At 42.0% G+C, this 24890-nt stretch overlaps 1 protein-coding gene across 5 annotated transcripts in view; it reads left to right on the top strand.

The window, feature by feature from the left end:
* The window catches only part of APBB2 (amyloid beta precursor protein binding family B member 2), a 130859-nt gene that overhangs the window by 250 nt on the left and 105719 nt on the right, over positions 1-24890 (top strand). Inside the window, exon 1 of one of the 5 annotated variants that reach the window (XM_053458396.1) lies at positions 782-860. The exons of the other annotated variants lie outside the window; for them this stretch is intronic. The gene's annotated coding sequence lies outside the window, so the exon portion shown is untranslated. Of the gene's footprint in view, positions 1-781; positions 861-24890 lie in introns of those variants that run through there. 5 annotated transcript variants of the gene reach the window in all.

Here is a 24890-nt window from a genome sequence, read left to right as displayed (position 1 = left end):
ACTGGTGTTTCTGCGTTACTGGTGTTTCTGCGTTACTGGTGTTTCTGCGTTACTGGTGTTTCTGCGTTACTGGTGTTTCTGCGTTACTGGTGTTTCTGCGTTACTGGTGTATCTGTGACCGAATAGGATGTCAGACCTCTCTACGAATGCTACGCAGACAGGACTGGCAACAAAATAATTTCCCTAGCGGCTCCACTTTTTTTTGTATTTTTTTTTCTTGTTCTTTAAGACTTCTCTAGAGTCATTGTATTTGTGACGGCTGTCACATTGGCTAATATTTGGAATTCCAGGAAATGTACTCTGACAATAAAGGGGTTAAGCATGGGCATTAAGGTTATAGTAAATAATTTAGATATTTTAATTTCCTATAATGTCACCTTCTAGTGGAATATGTCTGATCCAACATTGAATTTGAGATTATATATATATATATATATATATATATATATATATATATATATATATCTCACTGCCTGAGAAATGGACTCCTGTAAGGTATGTGTGAGTGTGTCTAGTCCTCATGCGTAGAGAAACATTTGTGTTTCTGGACTAGCTTTGTGATTTTCATGGTATCAGACCCGTTATGGCTGCACAGCTTATGGCACAAGCCGTGTCTGTATGAAAAGTCTATTAGCCGTGGCTTTGGAAAGGCAGCCTTCCGTGCTTCTTGGATGTTATGTTGGAGGAATGTATGGCTCCGGGGCAGGGAGCATGAAAGGAGGTGCATGCTTTCGTAAGACAATACACAGTGCTTTAAATATCCAGCCCAGCATCTTTTCCCAACACCTTTCATGTACTGGGGACGTGAGAGATAGGATTAACCCCTGCATTGCTGCCTTTTATTCTAGCTGTTTTGAAAGGTATGTGGAGCTTGAAAATGTGTGACTGTAATGCGCTTGGTAGTTGACATATTTGGGAAGGTGATGTCATTCTAGCACTGACTGATTAAACCGTATAAAAGTAACGCCGCGATATAATGTAATAGTGTATAGCGTTTGAACACTAGTCCAAGGATCCGCAGAGCGGATCTACAGCAAATTCAATTTCATCCGTTTCTAGGGCAGGTATTTCTAAACCGCCATGTCTTTGGCAGCTATTCAGATAAGAAGTTTAATCTGCTTGCTGCATTCATGGGTCCTCTGTGAGTGAACGGGTTTAATGTACAGCCTAGGAAATGGTATAATTACAGGGTATCGGGTACCCAAGCAAGTGGGGTAGAGCTGTCGTCATGCTGATAGCGGGTGCTTGGCCATGACACACGCATGAGAGGAGAGCTATGAGAACACGTTTCCTGGAGACATCCAGGCTCATGGGGGGCTCCTATTACAGACAAATTATCTTTATATGTCATGAGCAAAATATTGAATTCTTTTGTATTTTGTCCGTATTTGACATATTCAATTTGTTTCAGCACATTCATTAACTATTAATTGCCATGGTTTCCTTTTGACACAGTATATGTGTAATACATGCGTAATAGCTATAGCCAGGGTTTAGCATCTCTTGAGGGACACTTTTGATCTCTGGGTTTCACGGGAAGCATTACATTTGATTCCTTTTAATTCCGACTGTGCGTTAATTGGACATTATGTGTGCCCTTCAACAAATAAACAAATCAGGAAGACTGCTAAAAACTAATTACGTACGAGAAGGGGCTGTGTGCTGGTTTGGTCAGCAGAGCAAAGCCTCCGCATTCCCAATTTACACCTTTTTTTTGTAATTCGATTTAAATGGTACAAACTGAATTCTGTGAATTCTTATACATTAGTTTCCATTGCTGTGTGTATGTTAATGTGAACTTTAATTCAAATATTGCATATTGGAGGATATAATATCAGAGACAACATATTGTAACTTCTGGTTAAATGGCAAACCCATGTAAACACGGATCATAGAAAATGACATCAGCTTGCGTTACCGTGTCTGCTTTTGTGGACGATAGATTTTTGCAGTGGGTGTGGAATAAGTGATCGACTATTAAGCGAGGAAGCTGGAGTCCTCTTCTCAGCATACATGGAAGGAAATGGATTAACAAGTTGGATGGTCGTAGAACTCATTGCTCATTGTTTGGTGTGAGATGTTTATTTTATATATATATATATATATATATATATATATATATATATAATCTATATCTATATCCAAATAGTAAAGCCCCGAGTCCCCTTTCAGTCTATGGTCAATATCGTGAATTAGTGTTTAGATTCGCTCATGCATACGAACTACACGTTTCTTTGCACCTATACTGAAAGCGGTTCAAGGCTGTATAATACAACGTAACTCTAACGTGTCCGCTTTTTTTTTATTATTATTCTGTTCAGCTCTATGAACCCAAACACATCTGCCTTTGTTTCTTTAACCGATAAGTCTGTGTTTCTTTAACACATATGGTGAGCTTCTTTAAATTGCAGCTACTATACATAGTGAGTCCCTTGGATAAATTGAGCGTTCTGCTTTATAATATGAAAGGCATAAACAGCTCACCAGAAATAGTCCGTTGGCTCTTGACGTGATCTAGAGCACCTTTTAGAAACCTTTACGTGTCCTGACTTGGGAGACGCGCGTAACTTATCCTAACAATAGAGGCCGTGAGTAAAGGTCAGAGCAGCTCGGAGAGCAGAAGCTCTCCCCCAAGAATAATCATCCAAGTTCTGTTTGGGTGGTAGGCTCATGTATGCATATAAGGTGGGTTTCTTATCTGCTCCTGTTGCTTATGTTACCCATAAACATCATGACAAAGATTGATTTAGCGGAGAGATTTATCAGATGTGGAATTAGGACATGTGACGGATCTCCTTTGAAAATAATCTTAACACGGGAGCAAAGAAGCTTTTTGTGTTTTAGTTTTCCCTAAACTTGTTTTGCTGTCCCTTTAATACTTCACTTAATATCTGAATGCATTATAACCAAATCTCTAATGTATATTGAGTTTTTTATTATTCTTTTATGTTGAAGGGCACCCGTTAGAAGCAATGCATGTGTAACTTCTTCATGTGTCGTTTTCTTCTCACGTTATGGCGGATCACAGACCCTTTTTCTAATATTGTACTTAAAGGGAGGTGCGGCAGGAAGGAGGACCACGTTCTGAAAAGCCTCTTACAATGAGCTTTATAATTTATAATGCAGTCTCTGCCTTTTTACATGCCTGTCTAAAGACACTGGTACATTGGATAACGCTGTTTTATGATATCGAAGCACACGGGAAAGAACAAAAAAATGAAAAGCTTCTGGCAGTAAGTCCCAGATCTTTAAAGCACATGCATGTGACAGACGGGGCGTCCCTTTGTGAGCCGTTCTGGTACAAAGCAGAAAAAGCCATGCAGTCACTGTAGCAATTAATGAAATGTTACTCCTGGATGGTCCAACTTTTATTACTCTGCCACATAATTGCTCTCTATATAACCTCCATGTTTCTTAATACTAGCTAAGCTCTCTGTTCGGTTTTGTGGGCCCTCATGTTACCTTACCTCCCTTTATGAATGACAGATGATAACAAAAAGCCACATCTAGAGTTTTAAAAGCAGTATTATGATCATTAAAGGGCCAGCAGCAAAACTATATGCAAGACAATATCACAAAAACATCTGTTGTTCCATATTGTGAAGCAGTAGCAGGCAACCTCTTTAACTCTTATTCTTCGGAAAGCAATACCTTGTCAGGGCGTGATGGGAGTTGCAGTCTGCAGAGGAGGCTTTTTTCTTGCCTTGAAGGCTGGTTAATGGGTGTGACTTTATGGTATGTTGTAATACTGAGCCCTTGACAGGTAAGATAGATAGGGAGGTGGAGAGCCTTTCTTCCTTAAACCAAATAGACTTTGTATTGAGACATACAGTTGGATGTACTGCTAAATACTGCTTTCACAATAAATGGTGTTCCTGTGCCTTTAAATCATGCTGTACACAGTAATATTATACTGCTCCGCTAATATATACGAGCTCACGTCTCACTGCTGGAACCAGAATGTATCCGTGCCCGTTTATATAGAGACTGAGTAGGAGTGAAATGCTGGAATGTATTCCTTAAGACGAAGGGAAGCCATACAGGATATGCATGTTTGCTTTGGCTTACGCCGCAGTTTAACTTTACGTTGCCAGTTAATCTAGCACTGAATAGAACAGAGATGTTTTTAATAGTAAATCACAGCGCAGGCTGCTTGCTTACAGTGTAACTGGCCTCGCTCCCTCTCTCCACGCATCTGCGGATTTGTTCAGGCTGGCCAGCCTGGTGGCTTTCTGCTCTACCTCCCATTACTTGAGACCAGCACCGGTCTAAGTTAATGCAGCCCTGATATGGTTATTCTTTCTGTATAGTCTGATTCCATCCACGGAACAGAGTATGGGCCAATAATAGGGTAAGTGAGGTTTAACATTGATAATTGCAAGATTATGCATTTAAAATGAAAACCCCATATGCCACATTTGAAGTGTAAGTAATTGACAATATTAGCGCATAGAATTTAATAGCAGCAAGATAATGTCATGCAGAAAAATATTACAAATGTGAGTAGCACGATTTCCCAAAATAAAATATACCGAGTAGCCCTTGCAGAGTATAGTACAGATATTATGGAAGGAGTATTAGATAAAGAAACTGCACTCCTGTCAAGACATGCATTCAAAGATTATGACAAAAATATTATTGACAGACACCCGGTCTTGAGTAGCCAATACATTAGGTAAAGAGGGCTCTGGTCACAAGCTTACAATCTATAATATGAAGCTACACTTGATTTTGTAAATGGCGGCGTGATACATCACATTATGGCCAGGTGCAGCGCATCAAGCTTGGTGGTTTGTGGATTATTGTAATATTAAACCAGATGTTAATTAAAGGTGATGTTCTACCTACTGCATTTTTATAACTAAATCCTTAAAAAATCAATACTGTTGAATGCCCAAACTTGTGCCAGAAATAAATAATCATGCGATATTTGCCTCATTCATTTTTTTGCTGGGAACTCATGTGTTACAAAAAGGTTGTTGCTGTAGAAGCTGATAAGGCTTCTTTGTTTATTTGACATAAATAAAATGACAGATTCTCTTAATCTGTTTTATTCACTAGGCATACTAGGGAGCGCAGTAACTGTCTTGTGTGCTGCTTTTACTGTAATTATAATCCCTTTTTCCCTTGCCATTCCAGGTGGCACATGAGAAGAGAAGGCTCCGCCTACCAGGTAGGGCAGGAAATACTATAAAAAAAGGAGACCTCCCCCTTCCTCCCCAGTGTTGTTTCCTGCCCTACTCAGGTAGCGGTTAGGCTGAAGCTTACCTTTCCTTCCTTTTTTTGTTTTCTCGGAGCCCCGGGGGGGCGTCCTTTTCTGATACCCGGCAGCGGTCCCGTGTGGATCCAGGGTTCGTGCGGCAGCCTCGGAGGCTGCAACTCCGCGTGTATCGCGGCAACGCACACGAGGCTCAGTCCTCGTTCGGCTCTGCCCACAGCCCAGGGGGCTCACTGGGATGTATATCCCCGGGCTCCGGTTCACTCCGTCCCGGGGAATCCTCAGAGTGTGGCACGGCAGGAGGAGATCTCTAACCGGCTGTGCCGGTTTTCTCGGCACACGTTCAGATCTCCAATCGGCTTCACTTTCGGTGCAGCGACCCGGGGTCACGAGAGGTCAATTGGCTGGGAATTTCCGGATGTGAGGTTTCCGGCCCTGGGCACCTAAATGCCTCTGTATACAACGCCAGAATGGGTAAGATCTTTCCTTGCTGTTGGTTTCTGTGCTGTAGTTTTGCATCTACCTCTCTGCTATTGTGCCTGCCCGTGCCTGAGGATTGTCTACTGCCATTTCAAGTAGGTGTTGCCCTCTTTGCTTGGAAGAAGTTTTACGTTGCCTATGCCATTGTTTTCTACAGTTACAGCTTGTGTTTCTTCTCCTCAGTCATGTCAGATAAAAATCAGGATATCCCTCCTGAAGCCTCCCCACATAGGAAATCTGTGGGAAAGTCAAAACACAAGCCTGTTCATCCTGCAAAAGACCCTGCATGACCCTCCGGTCAAAACGTGCAACTCCTGATCTCGGCCTAAAGAAGTTTCCACAACGGAATTTACCTCCTGGTTGAAGGGGGAACTTCAGTCTACCTTTGACTGTTTTCGAGCCATGGCAAGCCCCTCTCAGGCACCCCTGCAACAACCTTACCAGCAGGGTCCACCAAATTACCTCCCGGATAACCCGGAAGATTATTCGGCTCCTTTTTGAATATGACTACAGAAACAGGGAAACTCTACTCTGAATCTACAGGAAGACATACCAGTTGCAAAACCAGATCCTTTTCAGGGTCACTCTAGGAAACCGCAGACCTTTCCAGTCCACGATTCTCTTTCTGCCATTATCACTGAGCAGTGGAAATTTCCTGACAGGAGATTCTTCACATTCTTGAGAACCAAGAAGCTTTTTCCTTTCGATAATTAGAATTCTGAGGCCTGGGAAGTCCCGAAAGTCGACACCGCAGTAACCAAGGACACAAAAAAAAAAAAAAAAAAAAAAAAAAAAAAAATTGCCATTCCGTTGGTAGACGCGGCCCATTTCAAAGACCCCATGGACCAGAGGGCTGAGGTCTGCCAAAAGGTCTTCTGAAGCAGCAGCGGCGAATTTCGTCCAGCGTTTGCTATGGCGTCAACTTCTAGAGCCATTAAAATCTGGCTCCAACAGGCGGTGGAAGACTTTGCAGCTATTCGAGAGACTAAGCAGGTCGCTAGCAACCTGTCCGACACCTGCTTAGCAGTTGATTTCATCTCCGATGCCTCCATTGAATCAGTCCGTACGTCTGCTAAAGCCACTGCGCTTTCAGCGGTTTCTAGGCGAGCACTCTGGCTTAAGTCATGGTCTGCTGATAATGCCACTAAACACAAGCTGTGCAGCATTCCGTTCCAGGGGAGCCACCTCTTCGGCAGCGATCTCGACACGATCCTAGAATCCACCACGGGGGACAAGCACTGGTTACCTCAGAGGAAAGGACCACCTCGTTTCAGATCGAGTTATTACAGAGCTCCAAGAGAGAGAGAGTCCTACAGGCCCTGAACCTCCAATCAGGACTACCAGTCCTTTCGGGGTAAACCCTACGCAAGAGGGAGATTCCAGAGAGGAAGAGGAAGAGGCAGGGACAGTAAAGCAGGAAGGTTCTGACGCCAGCAGGCTTCAGGTAGAGGGCAGGTTGACCGGTTTCATTCATGTCTGGGAAGAGATCACCTCAGACCCCTGGGTCCTTCGCATCATAGAACAAGGCTATGCTCTGGAGCTTACTCACCTACCTGCCCGGAAATTCCTGCTGTCCATGCCCCCTGCAGATCCTTGGAAAAGATCGGGTTTCTTCTCCACACTCAACAACTTTATTCTCGAAGAGCTCTGGTCCCGGTTCCTCATCAAGAGATAGGAGAGGGAACCTACTCCCAAGTCTTTGTCCAAAGCCATCTGGGAAATTCAGGCTAATAATCACCCTACAGGTGGTGAACACCTGTATCAGATACAACAGGTTCCGGATGGAATCCCTGAAGTCGGCCACAGAGATCATTTCTTCAGGGGACTTCATGGTCACCATAGATCTGCGGGATGCTTATTTACATGTTCCCATCAGAAGAGACCACCAAGATTCCTCCGTCTGGCGGTTCCATTACCTCAAGTGATTCGACATTTTCAGTTTCGGGCTCTTCCGTTTGGAATTGCTTCAGCACCTCGGATCTTCACGAAGCTCATGTCGGTGGTCGTGGCCTTCCTGAGGCAAAAAGGCATAAAGGTGGTCCCATATCTGGACGATTGGCTCCTCGTAGCGGTCTCAGCAACTTTGCTCCAGTCCCATCTGGAGTTTTTTTCTCAGGACCCTCCACGACCTAGGATGGCTAGTACACAGACTCAAGTCACAGTTACTTCCAAACAGACGTCGTACCTTTCTGGGAATGATCCTCGATTCACACGTACAGAGGACGTTTCTCCCTCGGGACAAGATCCCAAGATTGAGGGAATTCACACAAGCGGTTCTAACGAACAAGTCAGTGTCCATTAGAGCCATCATGTCTTGGCTCGGCCTAATGACCTCCTCCATCTCAGCGGTTCCCTGGGCACTTGCTCATGCAAGACCTCCTCAACAGTTCCTGCTGGATCACTGGGATCGCTCCAGGATGTCCTTTCGCAAGAACGTCCAACTTTCCCCCTTCGTTCGGGAGTCACTCCGATGGTGGCTGACAGCCAGAATCTCTCACAGGGGCTCTCTTGGCAGACGAGAGTCTGGGTGGTAATTTCCACCGACGCCAGTTTGAGAGGCTGGGGTGCTGTTATGGGAAGCAATATTACCCAGGGAACTTGGTCTCCTCGGGAATCAGACCTGCACATCAAATTTCTGTTAGCGGTCTGGAGGGCTCTAAGGTTCTGGTCTACAATCCTGCGACACAGGTCCATCAGGATCCTTTCAGACAACGTCACCGTTGTAGCCTATCTGTCCAAACAAGATGGCGCCAGAAGCAGGCGCCTGCAGACCCTGACCGCTCAGATCTGCCGATGGGCGGAGTTCAGTCTCTGCATTCTCTCCGCGGTTCATCTCAAGGGTTCACTGAATCAGGAGGCGGATTACCTCAGCAGGAACTCAGTACTTCCGGGAGAATGGTTCTTACACAAAGGGTCTTCGCTTTCATCACGGAGAAATGGGGTACTCCTCAGATAGACCTGATGGCCACGCACCTAACCGAACAGGTACAGGAGTTTTTTTCTCTCTCTCCAGTCGGCCGTCCCCGAGCCCTAGAAGCACTCTCGCAGACCTGGGATTTCGATCTCGCGTATGTTTTTCCTCGGCTTCCCCTTATTTCCAGAGTGCTCCGGAAGATTCGAGAAAACCCTCAGTGTCATCCTGGTTGTTCCTTTCTGGCCTCGAAGAATCTGGTTTTCGGACCTTATCAACCTGGCCGTAGACGAGCACATGCTTCTTCCTCAGGTGAGGGATATTCTCGTTCAAGGCCCTGTTCTCCACCCAGATCCCTCCCGGCTCAACCTCTCAACATGGCTTCTGAAGGGAGATCCTGACCTCAAGGGGATTAACTTCATTGGTAGTGGAAACGATTCTCTCCAGCCGCAAGAAAACTACGGCTGCTAAATACCAGAAGGTTTGGGAAACGTTCATCACCTGGTGCTATGGGCACGAAGTATCCTCTCCACCCATCCATGAGGTGGAGGCTTTTTACAAGACGGCTTTGATAACGGGTTACTACCTGCTACTATCAAGGTCCAGATCTCAGCTCTCAGCAACTGCTTGGACTCCAATCTGGCTTCCCATCCCTGGATCTCCAGATCTTCTAAGGGGATGTGCAGACTTCGCCCTAGGCTCCGTCCGTCGGTTCCACCTTGGGACCTTAACCTCGTGTTGCACCAACTCACCACATCTCCTTTTGAGCCTCTAGAGGATACCTCTCTAAAGCTGCTCACCTACAAGGTTGTCCTTCTAGTAGCACTCGCTTCTGCTAGGAGGGTGAGTGAGCTCCAGGCTCTCTCCAGAGTGGAACCTTTTCTCAAGATTCTGCCGGACTGCGTTATCCTCAGTTTACCACCGGAGTTTCTCCCTAAAGTTGTCTCACCTTTCCTTTCGGATCAGGAGATCGTCTTACCTACGTTATGTCCGGATCCCAAGAATCCCATGGAGTTGGAACTCCACTCGCTAGACCTGCGGAGATGTATCCTGTCTTATCTCTCGCGTACATCTGCCTGGAAGAAATCCAACGCACTCTCCCTGTCCTTTGCGGGGACCCGCAGGGGCAGAGCAGTGTCCAGGGCTTCCATAAGCCGCTGGCTTAAGGACGCAATCACCTTATGTTACATCTCCGCGGGAAGAGTGCCTCCCTCCGGCCTGAAGGCACACTCGACCAGATCCGTCTCGGCATCCTGGGCTGAACTCTCCGGGGTGAATCCGTCTCTCATTTGCAAGGCAGCGACCTGGAGGTCGATTCATACGTTCGTAAGGCACTACAGGCTGAACCTTCATCTCTCTGACGAGTCTCAATTTGGTCGTCGTGTCCTGCAGACTGGAATCCTTCCCTCCCTATCTCGCTAAATCTTCTCATGTGCCACCTGGAATGGCAAGGGAAAGAAAGAATTCTTACCTGGGAATTCCTTTTCCTTGTCCATTTCCAGGTGGCACACTTTTACTCCCACCCATTAAATTTACTTTTGCTTGTCTATTATTTGCCTGAGTCTTTCTTTTTAACCACACTGGGGAGGAAGGGGGAGGTCTCCTTTTTTTATAGTATTTCCTGCCCTACCTGGTAGGCGGAGCCTTCTCTTCTCATGTGCCACCTGGAAATGGACAAGGAAAAGGAATTCCCAGGTAAGAATTCTTTCTTTCCACATTATAAAGATTTTTCTAGCATAAAACCAATGAATATACCGTATATATGCAATGCTGTTTAAAATTTACAGACCGTGAAACTGCTCTAATGGAACTCAACTAAATTGGAGAAAGCATGCAATCTTGTTACAACTGAAAAGGATGTTCCAGGGTTAACTTTGTACAGCTTGAAAAGTGTTAAGTAATATTGCCTACACCTAATTAAAATGCAATTAAAACTGCGATTTCAGCAAGATTGGAGACGCTTTCCTATTCACCTTATGATGATTCCAATGCTGTACAAAGACTCACAAAACAATCTGTAGTTGGGTAAGCCTACGTTTGAGACACCAAATATAAAGCTACATAAAAAAACTCATGGCAGCACACTATGGGCAGCCACCAAAGAAGCTACCTGACGTTCTGCCCATAAAAACGATTGCAGACTGCAGGTGGGGTCTGTACCACAGTACTAGGGGATGATCCAGAAGAGAAGTCAAAGTCCACACCAAATAGGTCAAATCTCTGGTGATCAAAATCAAATGCAGTACAACGGGGCAAAGCTTGTTCAGAGTCAAAGTCCCCGCCAAGGATTAAATCCAAAATAACCTAAAAAAATATCAAAAGCCTCCGGAGGCAAGTAGGGCAGTAGCCAGGGGTTAGGAGCATGCCCAGGTGTGCATAGCCAGCCCTGAAGCCAATGTCAATAGGGAGGCAGAAACCAGCGACCCTAAAGCCCACCTGCTGGCCTACTGCTTAGGTATAGTATCAACCAAAAGCAGGGTTGTTGGTTTGATCCCCAGTGTGGCCTGACAGCAGTGCATTGTGGGAAAGCGCACGCACCCCATTCTTAATGGACGTCTTTAAGATAGACGCTGTACAATGAGAATTTCCAATGGAAATGATGTATAAAACACACAGCATAAAGAAGTGATTATTTCACATTTTCCATGAAAAATACATTTTATTATTCCTTTGAAAACTGAAAGTGGGTTTGTGAGAACAATCGTTGTAAAACCATATTAAGGTTTATTTTCAGCCAGCAACTTTCCATGACATTATTATGTGATTACGTATTCTGTTATCGCACCTTTACTGAGCTGTAGGAAAATAAGAGTTGTTATATAAAAAGATTAAACCTTGATCCATGTGCACTTTATCATGACCAAACTCATTGTTCTACCCAAGCCAGGAAGAGGTTGTAATTGTGTTGTTCATTATATGCCCATCTAATCACTAAGTATGGAAGTGCCATTCAAATGAAAAAGACATGTCATCACCTTTAGACCAAAACAGCTTCATTAAAAGATCGCCAACATCACAGCTGACATTTCTACAGTATTTTCAGAAAAAAAATAGACCTCACGGAGTGATGCCCAGCTACTGCTTTTAGATTCCAAAACGGCCGTTGTTAAAATAGTATGACCTCATCTTTTCAGAGCGTTACATACGCCGTTTCATCTCATCAATTAATTATGACCTTCAGGCTCCAGTAACCGGGAACTTCTTACACTTGAATTGCATCATACAAAGTTACCGACCATTCATACGATTCACTCCACTTCATTACAATCTAGGTAAGAGATTATTGAGGAGGCTGCAGAACAATATTTCATGGAAAATAATTTTAGAAAGGAATAACACTGCTAGCAACGGACAACAGTTTCTTGCTTTTACAGGCATTCCCGGGTATAAGGACCGTCACTTGCGAATAAGGACATAGTTATAGCACAAACATTCCCGTGTTTACATACACTCACTTCGTGAGAACAGACTCAGAACAGCATGACGCCAGCACTTTATCTTTTGCATGTCTTTTGAGAGTTCTGCGTTGGAAATGACGATTGCAGTGCATGCATTAATAACTGAAACTGGTAGTACTTTTCTCTTTACATACATGCTCTGGACCCATTGTGTACGTTAATATGGGGTATGCCTTTAAATGCTTCAAGAAGAATGATATCAAAAGTAATATCGTACTTTTCTCCTCATAGAGAGGATAACAGATTTTGAAATCTGTAAGAATAAACATTATGTGGAGTTAATGAAACAGTTTCCAAAAACGCAGTGCGATGGTGTGTTGAAGAGTTGTGTTTTTTTTCCATTCCAATGACCCTGCCTTTACTGTGCCTGAAAAGTTTCCATAGCAGTTATAAGTGTGCCAGCTTAAACTCGAAGGAATGTATCTCTGTTAAACTATTTTCAGACATTGCCTCTATTAAAGAAGTGAAGATGAATTCTATCAGTTTGACTTTTTTTTTTTTTTTTTTATAAAATATGGAAAAATAAGCAGTGTTAAACCTAAATTGCACATCAGACAGCCAGGCTGTGGGAACGCTGGACCACAAGTGTTCTGCGGTTACCGGGAATTGCCCAGATTCCATATGCTTGTAGCTTGTGCTTCCGTCCGCACTTCACAAAGGAGGTAACCGGAAAGTCTTAAGTCCGTAGTTTTTGTCTCACAGGATACAGGAAGGATGTCTGGGCAGACTGAATTACCTCAGAAAATATGCTTTTGTTTCAAAAACCTAAGGTACTAAGAGTTCGATTTGGCCAAATCTTAATGTTCTAGACCCATGGGTTTCTATCAGGCACTGGGGATGGCACGTGCAGAATAATAGCTGGTACAAATAATGTTATATGTACTTGTATCACGTTAGGTACCAGGAAAGTACTATTTAAACAAAAAAATGCTCTAGCGTCTAGATAATAGGAAATGTACGTTATAAATGGCCACACATAATTTTTTTTGTTGGTTTCATGACAAATGTAGAAGATACAGTATACACTTCAATGGACAGATCAATATAAAGCAGAAAATGTTTAATGTGGAACACCTCCAGAATTGTGTATTATGAAAGGTATATTGTTTTCTAAAATGTGGATCTTTTTTGTATTTTTACTATGTTTCTTTAACCATGATTATTTCCTCATACATGCTAAACCAATCATAAAAAATAACTAAATATTTTTATGAAAAGTCTTGACCCCTCTTTAGTAAATGCATCATATGTATGCGTATATATATATATATATATATATATATATACACACACTACACACAAAGCCCATGTGAGTGACAATACAGAACATATGGCAGGGTAGGCACACATGGGTTGGAGTTAAATGCCATAAATACACTAAAAAATACCCACTCAAAGGAAAAAGCTACCGATTTCTATAAGTATACCACCGGCTTTGTACAGCTGTGCATCTGCTTTTGTGGACTGCAACTTCTATCAGTATTTTCATAAGCCTGGACAAAGGTCATGGGAGTTGTAGTCCAGAAAAGGTCATTTAAATAAATGTAGGTAAATGCTTGTGGGTTTTTCCTTATTTTTTATTATTTGGGTGGGAATTTAACAGGTTTGTGGGCACATTTTTCAATTCGTTTTACAATTTTCAGATAATTGGATAAGGTACTATTCGGCCATTGACTGGTCCGCCATATTGTCTGCCCTACACCTTGGGCTTTAGTGTAAATGCGAGGCTTTTGTATTTAGCAGAAGTCTCCCACGGTGTTGGGATCGCTACTATTTAAATGCCATGCTGTCGTTGACTTTTTAAAGCCCACTGCTTTCATGAAGGCATGGTATGTATGAAAGGGTTTAAAGAATAGGAAGTGTTCTGGCTTAGCATCATGTGGAGGTAAGGGTATAACTGAAAATCAAACCTTTTACTGTAATGTATTCAGTCTGCAGCTCTTATACAGCTCTTTACGTCTTCTATTATACAGTAATGCTGAGCAGTAGTGAGAAAAACACAAATCGGTGCAGAAATACATGGAGGATCAGTGTGTTATGTTGGCTTGTGTGAATCTAGGAGCCAGGTGGGACATGGCTCTCTTTTGCAGCTAAATCCTTTATATTTATGTCGCTGTTTTTATTAAATACACCAGCAGTGGTGCTGCTATGTTGGCTAACATAGGCCAGCAAGCCATACCGGGCGAGCCTTCCAGAGACCCAGAGAGACAGTGGGAGATGAACCTTTTGGGTTGCTGTGTTTTGCACACAGCTAGGTTTTTATAAATACATGCATAGGAGTTTTTATCATGTTGGGTAAAACAGTTGCTGCCCAGAGTGTGATGATCTTATGCTGCTTTTCTTCTTCGGCTGCCATTAAATGCAGCGATGGAAATGTTTGACTTCCGCGTTTGTATTCCTGATCGAACGCTCACAAGATGTTGCACCGTGTAAAGCTCTCCCTTAGGATTTGCTGATGAAGTATATGTCAGTTGATTATATCTGAGTAGTTCTGACTGTGGGTTGTTTAGGAGGTGTTTCAGATTGCTGCATTGTTTTATGAGTAAGGTTTTCTTTTCTTGGCTACAAAAGGCATTTATTTAGTAGCCAAAGGGCTGGAGTGAGACCTCGGGTGTCTGTATTATCTAGTATGGTATGAGTTTAACATGTATAAGCAATTACATATAACTACATGGTACGTTTATTGTGACATGTTAACGTATAGTATATTATAGACTGCCTATTATAGACAGTGCCATGCATAGCCTGTGGCATGTCGGAGCATCCGTGATGTGTTAGTATAACATGTCTAGCATACACCATGTTAGATTACCATGTATAGTCGATTCAGAGCTTGTTTAATAGACAAGGTTTATCTGTGTGCCTATGTCTGTTGATCTGTTTGTCATCTAGTATATAATAATCTAGTCGGACAGAAAACAGACACACAAAGTATATAAATAAAAGATAAGATTGACACATCATCCTTTTCATTAAGTGTTAAGACGCATACATGATGTGTGTAAGGATCTCTATCGCAAATTGAGAAAACATTGTTCCTTACCATCAGTACTGGTAGAAATTGAAGTGCAGAAATTGGTTTATTGTGTTGTTAATGTAACAGTTTTCATATTAAAATTTCTAATTATTTGTGTGTTGATAAATATAAAATGACCTTTGTGAATATGATGTATAATGGTGTATTTGCTTACTCCTTTCTGATTCTTCTTGCACATATCATCTTTTTATTGGATGACCCTCCTCTGATCTGCCTTCTGTCCATGCTGACATGCAGCTTGTCACAGTATGAGCATAAACACTCGTTTAATAATTAACATACCAAATGAAGTGATTCTGTGCACAGCAAACTGCCATTAAATATTGTGACCCCGACACCTTGCTCTGGAGAAAACAAGTTAAATAGATGCTATGATTGAACTCCCCAGCTGCATTCATTTCTGATGAATGTGGCAGTCTAGAATATAAAGAGACATCTCATGGCCAGACGCGAGTATCCTTCTGCTGGAGGCTGTGCACGGGTGAGACACTGCGTTCAGCCTTGGTGAGTAATAGAAGTAACAATGCTTCATGATCAGATAATTTTTGGAAGGGCTGGCTTCATCTCTTGCGGTTTTCCAGAGCTAGCCAGCTTCCCACATTCCTTATTTCTTGCAGACGATCTAAGAACGAACAGGATCTGCTGCTCCTCATTTTACACAGTAATAAATGTGTTTAAACTCTGGGGCGTTCTGTAATGTATGCACAGGTCCACCCCAGCTGGAATCTCTCCAGGGCAGGAATTGATTGGCAGAATGGTCGATTTGCCCTCCACGCGTACTGGCTCTCCACACTCATTTTTCTATTTATTTTGCCAAATACTTTAAAAGCATATCTAGCACATTTCATGTCAAGTTAATATTACAAATTACTGCAAATCAGGATTACAAAATGTTTAGGGATTAAGCCAATGTGTTCTTATTTTGCTGTGCCCTTGGGCACTCCTTTTCTATCACACCGCTCCGCAGATTGATGGCTTCATCCCAAGCGATCTATGTGCCATTGAAGTTTAATGTCTCTTTAAAACGGGCATCTATGCTGCCATTAAATATTGTTATTGATGCATAAAAACCTTAACTGTTTAATTAATGTACAAGATGTGCTAATTGTGTGAATATATACGTATCTCCTTTATTTAAAACAATGCCAAAAGCATGGAGAAGAGAATCATCCACAAACAATACTTCTACAGCGCCTACAACAGCATAGGGTATGTTAGTCCTTAATGGGCTCAGTAGCGCTTTAGTGAAGGATTCCTTCAGAGAGAGAGAGGGTGCTGTGTTCGTTTTCATTCTTTTTTATATAAAGCAAATACTTTATAATGGTCTTATCTGCCCTCCTGTGGACCAGAAATCCCATCATGCCTAGCCTTCAGTTCCCTATGCAAAGCCGTTATTTCCAATTGTTAACTTATAATGTCTACGAGATAATGTTACCCTTCACCAAGAACTGGTCGTAAGATATTACAGTGAGCACTGCATTATTTAACAATGAAGTAATTGGATTTCTGTCTCCCTATGCACGGTGTATGAAAATTTAGAATTATTAAAAAGTACAATGGAAATTAGCTCTTTGTCATTGTTTCCTCAGTACAGCAAAATTAAGCAATTAGTTTTTTGAAACAGTACAGTAAATTTAATTGTACATTTTGTACAGCGTGTTCTGCCTGCGGGGTTAACAGACATGGTTTATTGTAGTTATGGGGAGGATTTTATTCTGCAATTTTTAATGGCTCTAAAATAATATTTCCTCACTACAAAATGCTTATCTACTTGTTATGTCCTGTAGGCATATTGTACAGTGCTGTGGAATATGACGGTGCTATAACGATCAATAAATAAGTGTCCTGGAAAAGTGGTTGATGTGGTCACCTCTTTCAAGAAATTGCAGAGAACTTTATTATTAGTTAATAACAAGTTGTGATTTAATCTGTAGCAAGGGCGGGGGGCATAACATCATAAGATAAGTGAAGAACATGAACAGCAGTCCTGAAGACTTCCTTATGTGTGACAAAGGCAAGATCTCGGTGAGCTTCTCCCACAAGAGGAGTTTGCTTGGCCTTGTATACGGTATAGTTATAGTATAAGTCAGCTCAGCTGTTTAGGAGGAAAAACATGTCAGTGCTGGCCCTTTATAATGAATAGTGAAGCCAGTGGTGTGAAACGATACCTCTTCTGTATACTTGACTGCACACTATGCCTTGAGACATGTTCTAATGCCATTTGTTTACTGCCTAGATGGTACTACATGAAGCTATTCCAGTACTGGCATGTGACCATATATTGAACGTTGAATAAAAAGTTGATCTTAGTGGGGAAGACTCCGACATAACCGTTGCGATTTCTTAACCCAGAAACATTAGGCGACCGCAAGGGCTGCAGGTGTTTGCTACAGAGCAAAATATCATATCCTGCCAGGGAACTGAAGAAACACGCAAGATAACTTGCTCCCAAGATAACACTGCAGCTATCGATTGTAAGAACAACCCTCAAAGGGGCAACTACATAGAGTATTTTTATGGTTTTCATAACAGCCAATCAAGATGCTATCCATCAGGGACCTGAAAGATATTCTTATTAAAATCCTCCACACGGAAATTGCTTCAAGCTGGGTAGTCTATCTTGATCATGTCTTTGTCTCCTCCATTTATATCTTATTTATATGTGGATTTTTTTCAAATGAACTGTCTATAATATACTGTATAGGGCTACCTTGTCTAAGTTTTATCATGTGTAGAGATCACGTTATTTAGAGAATGAAATTCCTGGTTCTAGCGTTGAGGGCACTTTTCAGCTGTACATGAGACAAAATGACAACTAAAACACAATATAGATAATGGATAAAGGTAACAGAAATTGTTTGTATCCCGTTGAATGTGATTTTATAAGCTTATACTACAGTACAATCAAACAATAGCCATTGATTGGTTCACAGTCAAAGATCTGCATTACCTGGTCAAACATTTGAATGGGGAAATGATTTTGGCAAGTGACCATAGCACCAACAGGGATTTTATGACATTGCATTATAAAAACATAGACATTAATATGTAGTTGGTCCCCTTCTGGGAAGGCTTTCCACAAGATTGTGGGTGTTTCTGTGGGGATTTTTGCTCATTCATCCAGTAGAGCATTTGTGAGGTCAGGCACTGATGTTGAATAAGAAGGCCTCCCAAAGATGTTCGATTGGTTTGTGGTCAGGGCTCTGTGCGGGGCACTCAAGTTCTTTATGGACCCTGTGCGCTGGGGCACCGTCATGCTGGAATAGAAAGGGCCTTCCCCAAACATTTCCCACAAAGTTGGAAACATCAGAATGTCCAAAATGTGTTTGTATGCTGAAACAGTAAGATTTCCCTTCACTGGAAGTTAGGGGTCCAGCCCCTGAAGAACAGCCCCATACAATTACCCCATACAGAGTGTAGTGGTGGCGTGCTTTACACCACTCGATCTGACACTTGCCATTGTACTTGGTAATGAGAGGCTTTCATGCAGTTGCTTGGGCATGGAAACCCATTCCATGATATTAATGCCAGTAGAAGTTTCGAACTCTTCAGCTAGGGCATCAGCAGAGTGTTGGCATCTTGTTTTTACCTAAATTGGTACAATCAGTAGTGTCACGGTATGATCACTGAAACATTAGGGAATCAAAGAAGGAGACCATATGTAGCCTTTGGTAGAACAAAAGCATAAATAACAACCGTTATGCCTATCATCAGTTAGACGTCCAATGTGTCTAAGGTTTTCAAAAGGTGTCTCAACAATAACAGTCTGCTAAACCTCTGTCGGGGAGGGGGGTCCTTGTCATGTCAAGTGGCAACTGTGTTGGCGACTTTTGCACACCAATGCACCTCAGCCCTCAGTGTCCCCGCTTTTTTTATTTTTTATTTTACGAATACGTTTGTCTGTATGCTATACCACAGTATAGTATCCCACAATGAACAGTGGTATATTCTTGGGCTTTTGGACAGGAAATCCAGGGAGGGGGCAATAGCTCCTGGGCTGTTTTACTAAGGGTCAATTACCCTATTTGGCCACTGGCTTCCCTGGTTCACATGGTCAATTCTGCTGCCAGCAGTGTACATCTACCTACAGTATGTTCTAAATGGTCTTTCCAGCTTGGGTATCAGTTATGTTAATCTGTGGCCATATTCGATATTGTTAGTTTTCCTACATAGAGACCGTTACATCTATAGCAAATCTATTCTGGGGCTCCTTGAATTGAACATCATTTAGTGTTGTTTTGTATTGCTCTCTATGGATTGAGCCATTCCTGGACACACAAAAACAAGCTGGTTCCTAACTTGAAAATGTAACCCCTTAATGACAAAGCCCGTACATGTATGGGCTCAAAATGCATTGTTTTCAATGGGTTTAGGGACCGCCCATTGTCCTTAAGGGGTTAAATCCACTCTAACCAGCTATAGTATCGATAATGTTTTAAATTGTTGATTATCGGTGCTCTTATAAAGTATATACACTTTTTAGCTGAATGGCTTATAACATTTCCAGGAGGAAGTTTATTTCATAGGAGAAGACATGTTAGAATCTAACAACCAGAGGGGCAGAGACTTAGGGGTAATGTAAGGACACTAATTTAAACATGCATAAGGCTATCCTGAATCTAGAAGGAGATCAAGGTCTGAGTGTTTATATCAGGAAGAACGGGCTGACTTTTGGAGTTTTATTTTCTGACATTTTCCTTTTTGTTGTTTCTTCTTTATGTCCCGTCTGTAGTTTTGCTCCCAACAGCTCTAGAATCTCACGCTATATCTTCAGACAACAGTAAAATCAATGCTGGAGAATCCCTGTGAGCAGAAGAAAAATATGAACAGATCGTATTCCTGTAGCGTAAAGAAGTAAATGGAGTAAAGATTTGCCTGTCACAAACAAGGTATTACGAGACACTTGCAGCGCACGCTTATATATTGATCTTGTGTTCGTCAGTGCTTCTATTTCATTAAAAGAGAACAGTGATACTCTATTAACCCTTCAAAAGTTTATCCGCAAAACCGCTACCGTCATACAGCTCTCACATGTCAAATCATGTGTAAATTTCACAGCTAGACACTGAGCTACTGTTATCCAGAGCGTCACTTCTCTTAGACCTTAATAAAGCGAATAATCCATTTTGTTACAGATAATAATCCTGTACTGTGGCCTTAACCCATAAAATGTGTCATCCATCACCAATTACTGTAAGTAGTTACACAAGATCAGTAATTGCTTTCATGATTTAGTCAATTGATGCATAGAATTACTTGTATGTGCTATTTCTTAGACATCAGATTACAGTCAAGTAGGGATACTGTCTCGCAATTTTGCTTAAAAGGATATTAACAGTTTATGAAAAGCAGTAGTGGAATGCCAAGCGACGAGTACAGTAAGCTTCTGGTTTTCAAGGTGTCTGTGAAGTTCAAACTCGTTCCGATTTCTTTCATGCAATTTGTGTTATAATCTGCCCAGTTTAATTATAAAGACCTTTACTTTGCATGAACTAACAGGCCAAAGAATCAAATGTAGACATATAATGGGTCAGTAATTTTTTGTCCAAGTCATTTACATTAATGTCATTACTCCTCTTTTCACAGTTCTTTCTACATTAAGTGCCTGAGCAGCTCTGTCTTGCACCCATTTTTGTATTATGTATTAGACATGTTTATGTAGAAACTGTAAAAATGTTAAGGAATTCTTCCCCTGCCTGTGATTAGTGCCGTTATTTCATGATCCTTGCTTCGCTGTTGTCCATTAAGATTTTTATTTTTTTTTACTGTGAAGCCCAAAGGACTTGTGCTTCTCAGTCGTCCATATGAAAAATATGAACCCGTGCTCAAAAGTGATAGGGCCACGAATACCGTATTTGCTCGATTATAAGACGAGGTTTTTTTCAGAGCAAATGCTCTGAAAAATACCCCTCGTCTTATAATCGGGGTCGTCTTCTAATCAGACCTCAAATAGAGGTCTGATTAGGAGACTAAGATCCAGATCCCCCCCACCGCTGCAGGGGACCTGGATCCTCCTGTCGTCGCCCCCCCCCCACACACACACACTTACCGGTGCTTCCGGAGGTGAAGTTGGCAGCGGGGGTTTGTATGCGTCCGTCGCAAATACCTTCCCCGACTGTCAGAGATCATTGTTCCAGAGTTCCTGATCTCTGACAGCCGGGGAAGGTATTTGCGACGGACGCATACAAACCCCCGCTGCCAACTCCACCTCCTTCCGGCTGCCGCGGAATGAGACGTCAACCCGCTGCCCCGGCAATACACCAGGAAATTGGAAGCACCGGTAAGTAAGTAAGTGTGTGTGTGTGTGTGTGTGTGTGTGTGTGTGTGTAGGGCATTTCTGGAATGCCTTACACCCCTATATGCCACTCTGGCACTTAGGGGGTTAAAAGGCATATTATGGGGCAGAGTGGCATATAGGGAGGTATAAGGCATTTCAGGAGGCAGAGTGGCGTTAAGGGGGCATTTAATAGTGCACTCTGCCTCCTGAAATGCCTTATACCTCCCTATATGCCACTCTGCCCCATAATATGCCTTTTAACCCCCTAAATGCCAGAGTGGCATATAGGGGTATAAGGCATTTCTGGAGGCAGAGTGCTCTATATAATGCCTTTTAACTCCCTTAATGCCACTCTGCCTCCTGGAATGCCTTATACCTCCCTATATGCCACTCTGCCCCATAATATGCATTTTAACCCCCTAAATGCCAGAATGGGATATAGGGGTATAAGGCATTTCTGGAGGCAGAGTGGCACATAGGGGGTCAAAAGGCATACCATGGGGCACAGTGGCATATAGAGGGTTAAAAGGCATATCATGGGCCACAGTGCCATATTGGTGTGGCAAGCCTGGGGGCAGATGTGCGTAACTGGGGGACAGGTTGGAAAATACAATAGAAAATATAAAAGAAATAAAAACAAAAAAAAAATATTTTTCTCAATCATAGCTTTTATTAAAAAAAATAGTTTACATGAATTAACATTTACTGGTAAAACTTTTTTCCTTTAGGGTCGTCTTATATTCAGGCTTTTTCTTTTTTTCCTAAGTTAATATTCAGATTTTGGGGGGTCGTCTTATAATCAGGGTCGTCTTATAATCGAGCAAATACGGTAATATAGATTTTTAGTTACTTTGTCATAAAATGTCAGATAATCTCCCTCCCAGGTGTTCAGCTCCCACTGGAATACTGCCACCAGATAGTTCATAGAGAATGATGAGAGTGGTATTCCCAAATCAGCTGCCAGCCTAACCCTCAACCTTTACTCACAAGAGATAGAAATCCAGATGTAAACACAAGAGAAGTGTGAGTTCTGTATAATGTATTTCACAATCTTTGTGCATGTCCCTGGGGTCTGTAATTTCAATGAGGTGAGCGAGGGGAAGCAGAGTAACGCAAAGGCTCCATGCAGAAAATGCTGTGATACAGAACAGGCTGGCAGCAAAACAACATGCAGAGGAAAAGCCGAGTGGCCCGCACCTCAGGGGAGTGAGGGGTGGAGCAGGGTGGACATCGGGGAAATTAAGTAAGCTCTGTGATGGCAATATGTAAGCATGTGAATCTATTTAACCCAGCCAGTGCTAGAAAGGTACTTAGCCTAATGTACCCATTCCCCTGGCATTGAAGTGGTAAATGCACACGTACCCAGGGGATATACCAAGACATTTTGGACAATGCTATGCTTCCAACTTTGTGGGAACAGTTTGAGGGAAGACCCTTTTCTATTCCATCATATGCGTACCCCAGTGTACAAAGCAAGGCCCATAAAGACATGGTTGGATGACTTGACTGCCCCACACAGATCCCTGATCAAAACCCATCAAACACCCTGGGAATTCCCACTGAAACAATACAAAATCTTATGGGAAGCCTCCTCTGAACAGTGGAAGCTGTAATAACTACATATGAATGGTTATGCATTTAGAATGCAATGTCATCAAAGTCCCTGTTTGATGTAATGGTTTTGTCCATATAGTGTATATATGTATACATTCGTGTGAAAAAACACCCTCTTTAAATTCTATGGTTTTACATATCAGGCCACAATAACAATCATCTGTTCCTTAACAGGTGACAAAATTAGGTGAATTCAACCTCATACAACAACATATGACATATTGCACTGTGTCATGATTTATTCAACAAAAATTACGGCAAAATGGAGAAGCTAGGTACACCTTATGATTCAATAGCTGTAGAACCCCTTTTAACAGCAATAACTTACAGTAATTGTTTTCTGTATGACTTTATCAGTCTCTCACATTGGTCTGGAGGAATTCTGGCCCGCTCTTTTTTACAACATTGCTTCAATTCATTGAGGTTTGTGGGCATTTGTTTATGCACAGCTTTCTTAAGGTTCTGCAACAGCATTTCAATGAAGTTAAGGTTTTACCGGACCGTTGCAAACACTTTAATTGTTTTCTTTTACAGCCATTCTATTGTAGTTTTGCTGGCGCATTTGGGGTCATTGTCCTGTTGCATGACCCAATTTCAGCCAAACTTTAGCTGTCGGACAGATGGCCTCACATTTGACTCTAGAATACTTTGGTATACAGAGGATTTCATGGTCGACTCAATGACTGCAAGGTTATAGGTTCTGTAGCTGCAAAACAAGCCAAAATGATCACCCCTTCACCACCGTGCTGCCAGTGCTGAGAATTATGGCCAAACTTTGGTCTCGTCCGTCCAAAAGACATTGTTCCAGAAGTCTTGTGGTTTGTTCAGATGCGACTTTGCAAACCTAAGCAGTGCTGCCATGTTCTTTTTAGAGGAAAAAGGCTTTCTACTGGCAACCCTTCCAAACAAACCATACGTGTTTAGTATTTTTCTAATTATACAGTCATGAACTTTATCATTTAATATGCTGGGGCCTGTAGAGTGTGAGATGCATGGTCTGATCTTGGGGTGAATTTGCTGGGATGTGCACTCCTCGAAAGACTAGCAACTATCTTGAATGTTTTCCACTTTTGAATAATATTTCTCACTGTAGAATGATGGACTTTAACCCCTTAATGACAAAGCCTGTACATGTACGGGCTCAAAATGCATTGTTTTCAATGGGTTTAGGGACCGCCCATTATCCTTAAGGGGTTAAAGTGTTTGGAAATGGTCTTATAACCCTTCCCAGACTGATGGGTAGCGACAATTGCTTCTCTAAGATCATTGCTGATGTTCTCCTTGGTATTGTGGTAGCACACCTGAATAGGGCTGCAACTAACGATTATTTTAATAATCGATTAGTTGGCCGATTATTTTTTCGATTAATCGATTAATCGGATAAAAAAATACATTATTTTAAATTGAAGAAAAATTGCAATAAAAAATGTACAATTTACACTTTCATCTCTTTATTGCAATGGCCTCTCTCTATTCACCTTCTTATTTTACTGACATAATAATAAAAGCTACAAGAACCCAAACACAGTGTTTCTCAAAATAGGTTTTAATACAAAGTTATTAGTAAATATTAATTCATATGTTAACTATTTTTCATATTTAATAAAAACTGAGAAAAAAGCCTTGTTTAAATTTTTTTATTTACCAAACTGCCCCCAGTTATGCACATCTGACCCCCAGCTTGCCACTCTGCCCCATATATGCCTTATACCTCTTATATGCCAGATTCCACTGTGCCCCCTGATATGCCACTGTGCCCCTGATATGCCTTATACTCCTTATATGCCAGTGATATGCAACTGAGCCCCCTGATATACCTTTTACCCCCAGATTTGTTTTATGCCCCCCTGATATGCCTAATATCGATATGTCTTATACCCCCTATATGCCACTGA

The sequence above is a fragment of the Spea bombifrons genome, chromosome 1 (assembly GCF_027358695.1).
Source record: "Spea bombifrons isolate aSpeBom1 chromosome 1, aSpeBom1.2.pri, whole genome shotgun sequence".
In the NCBI taxonomy this organism is placed as follows: Eukaryota; Metazoa; Chordata; class Amphibia; order Anura; family Pelobatidae; genus Spea; species Spea bombifrons.
Note: the sequence above shows the minus strand (reverse complement) of the source record. Positions and strands in the feature narration are given on the sequence as shown.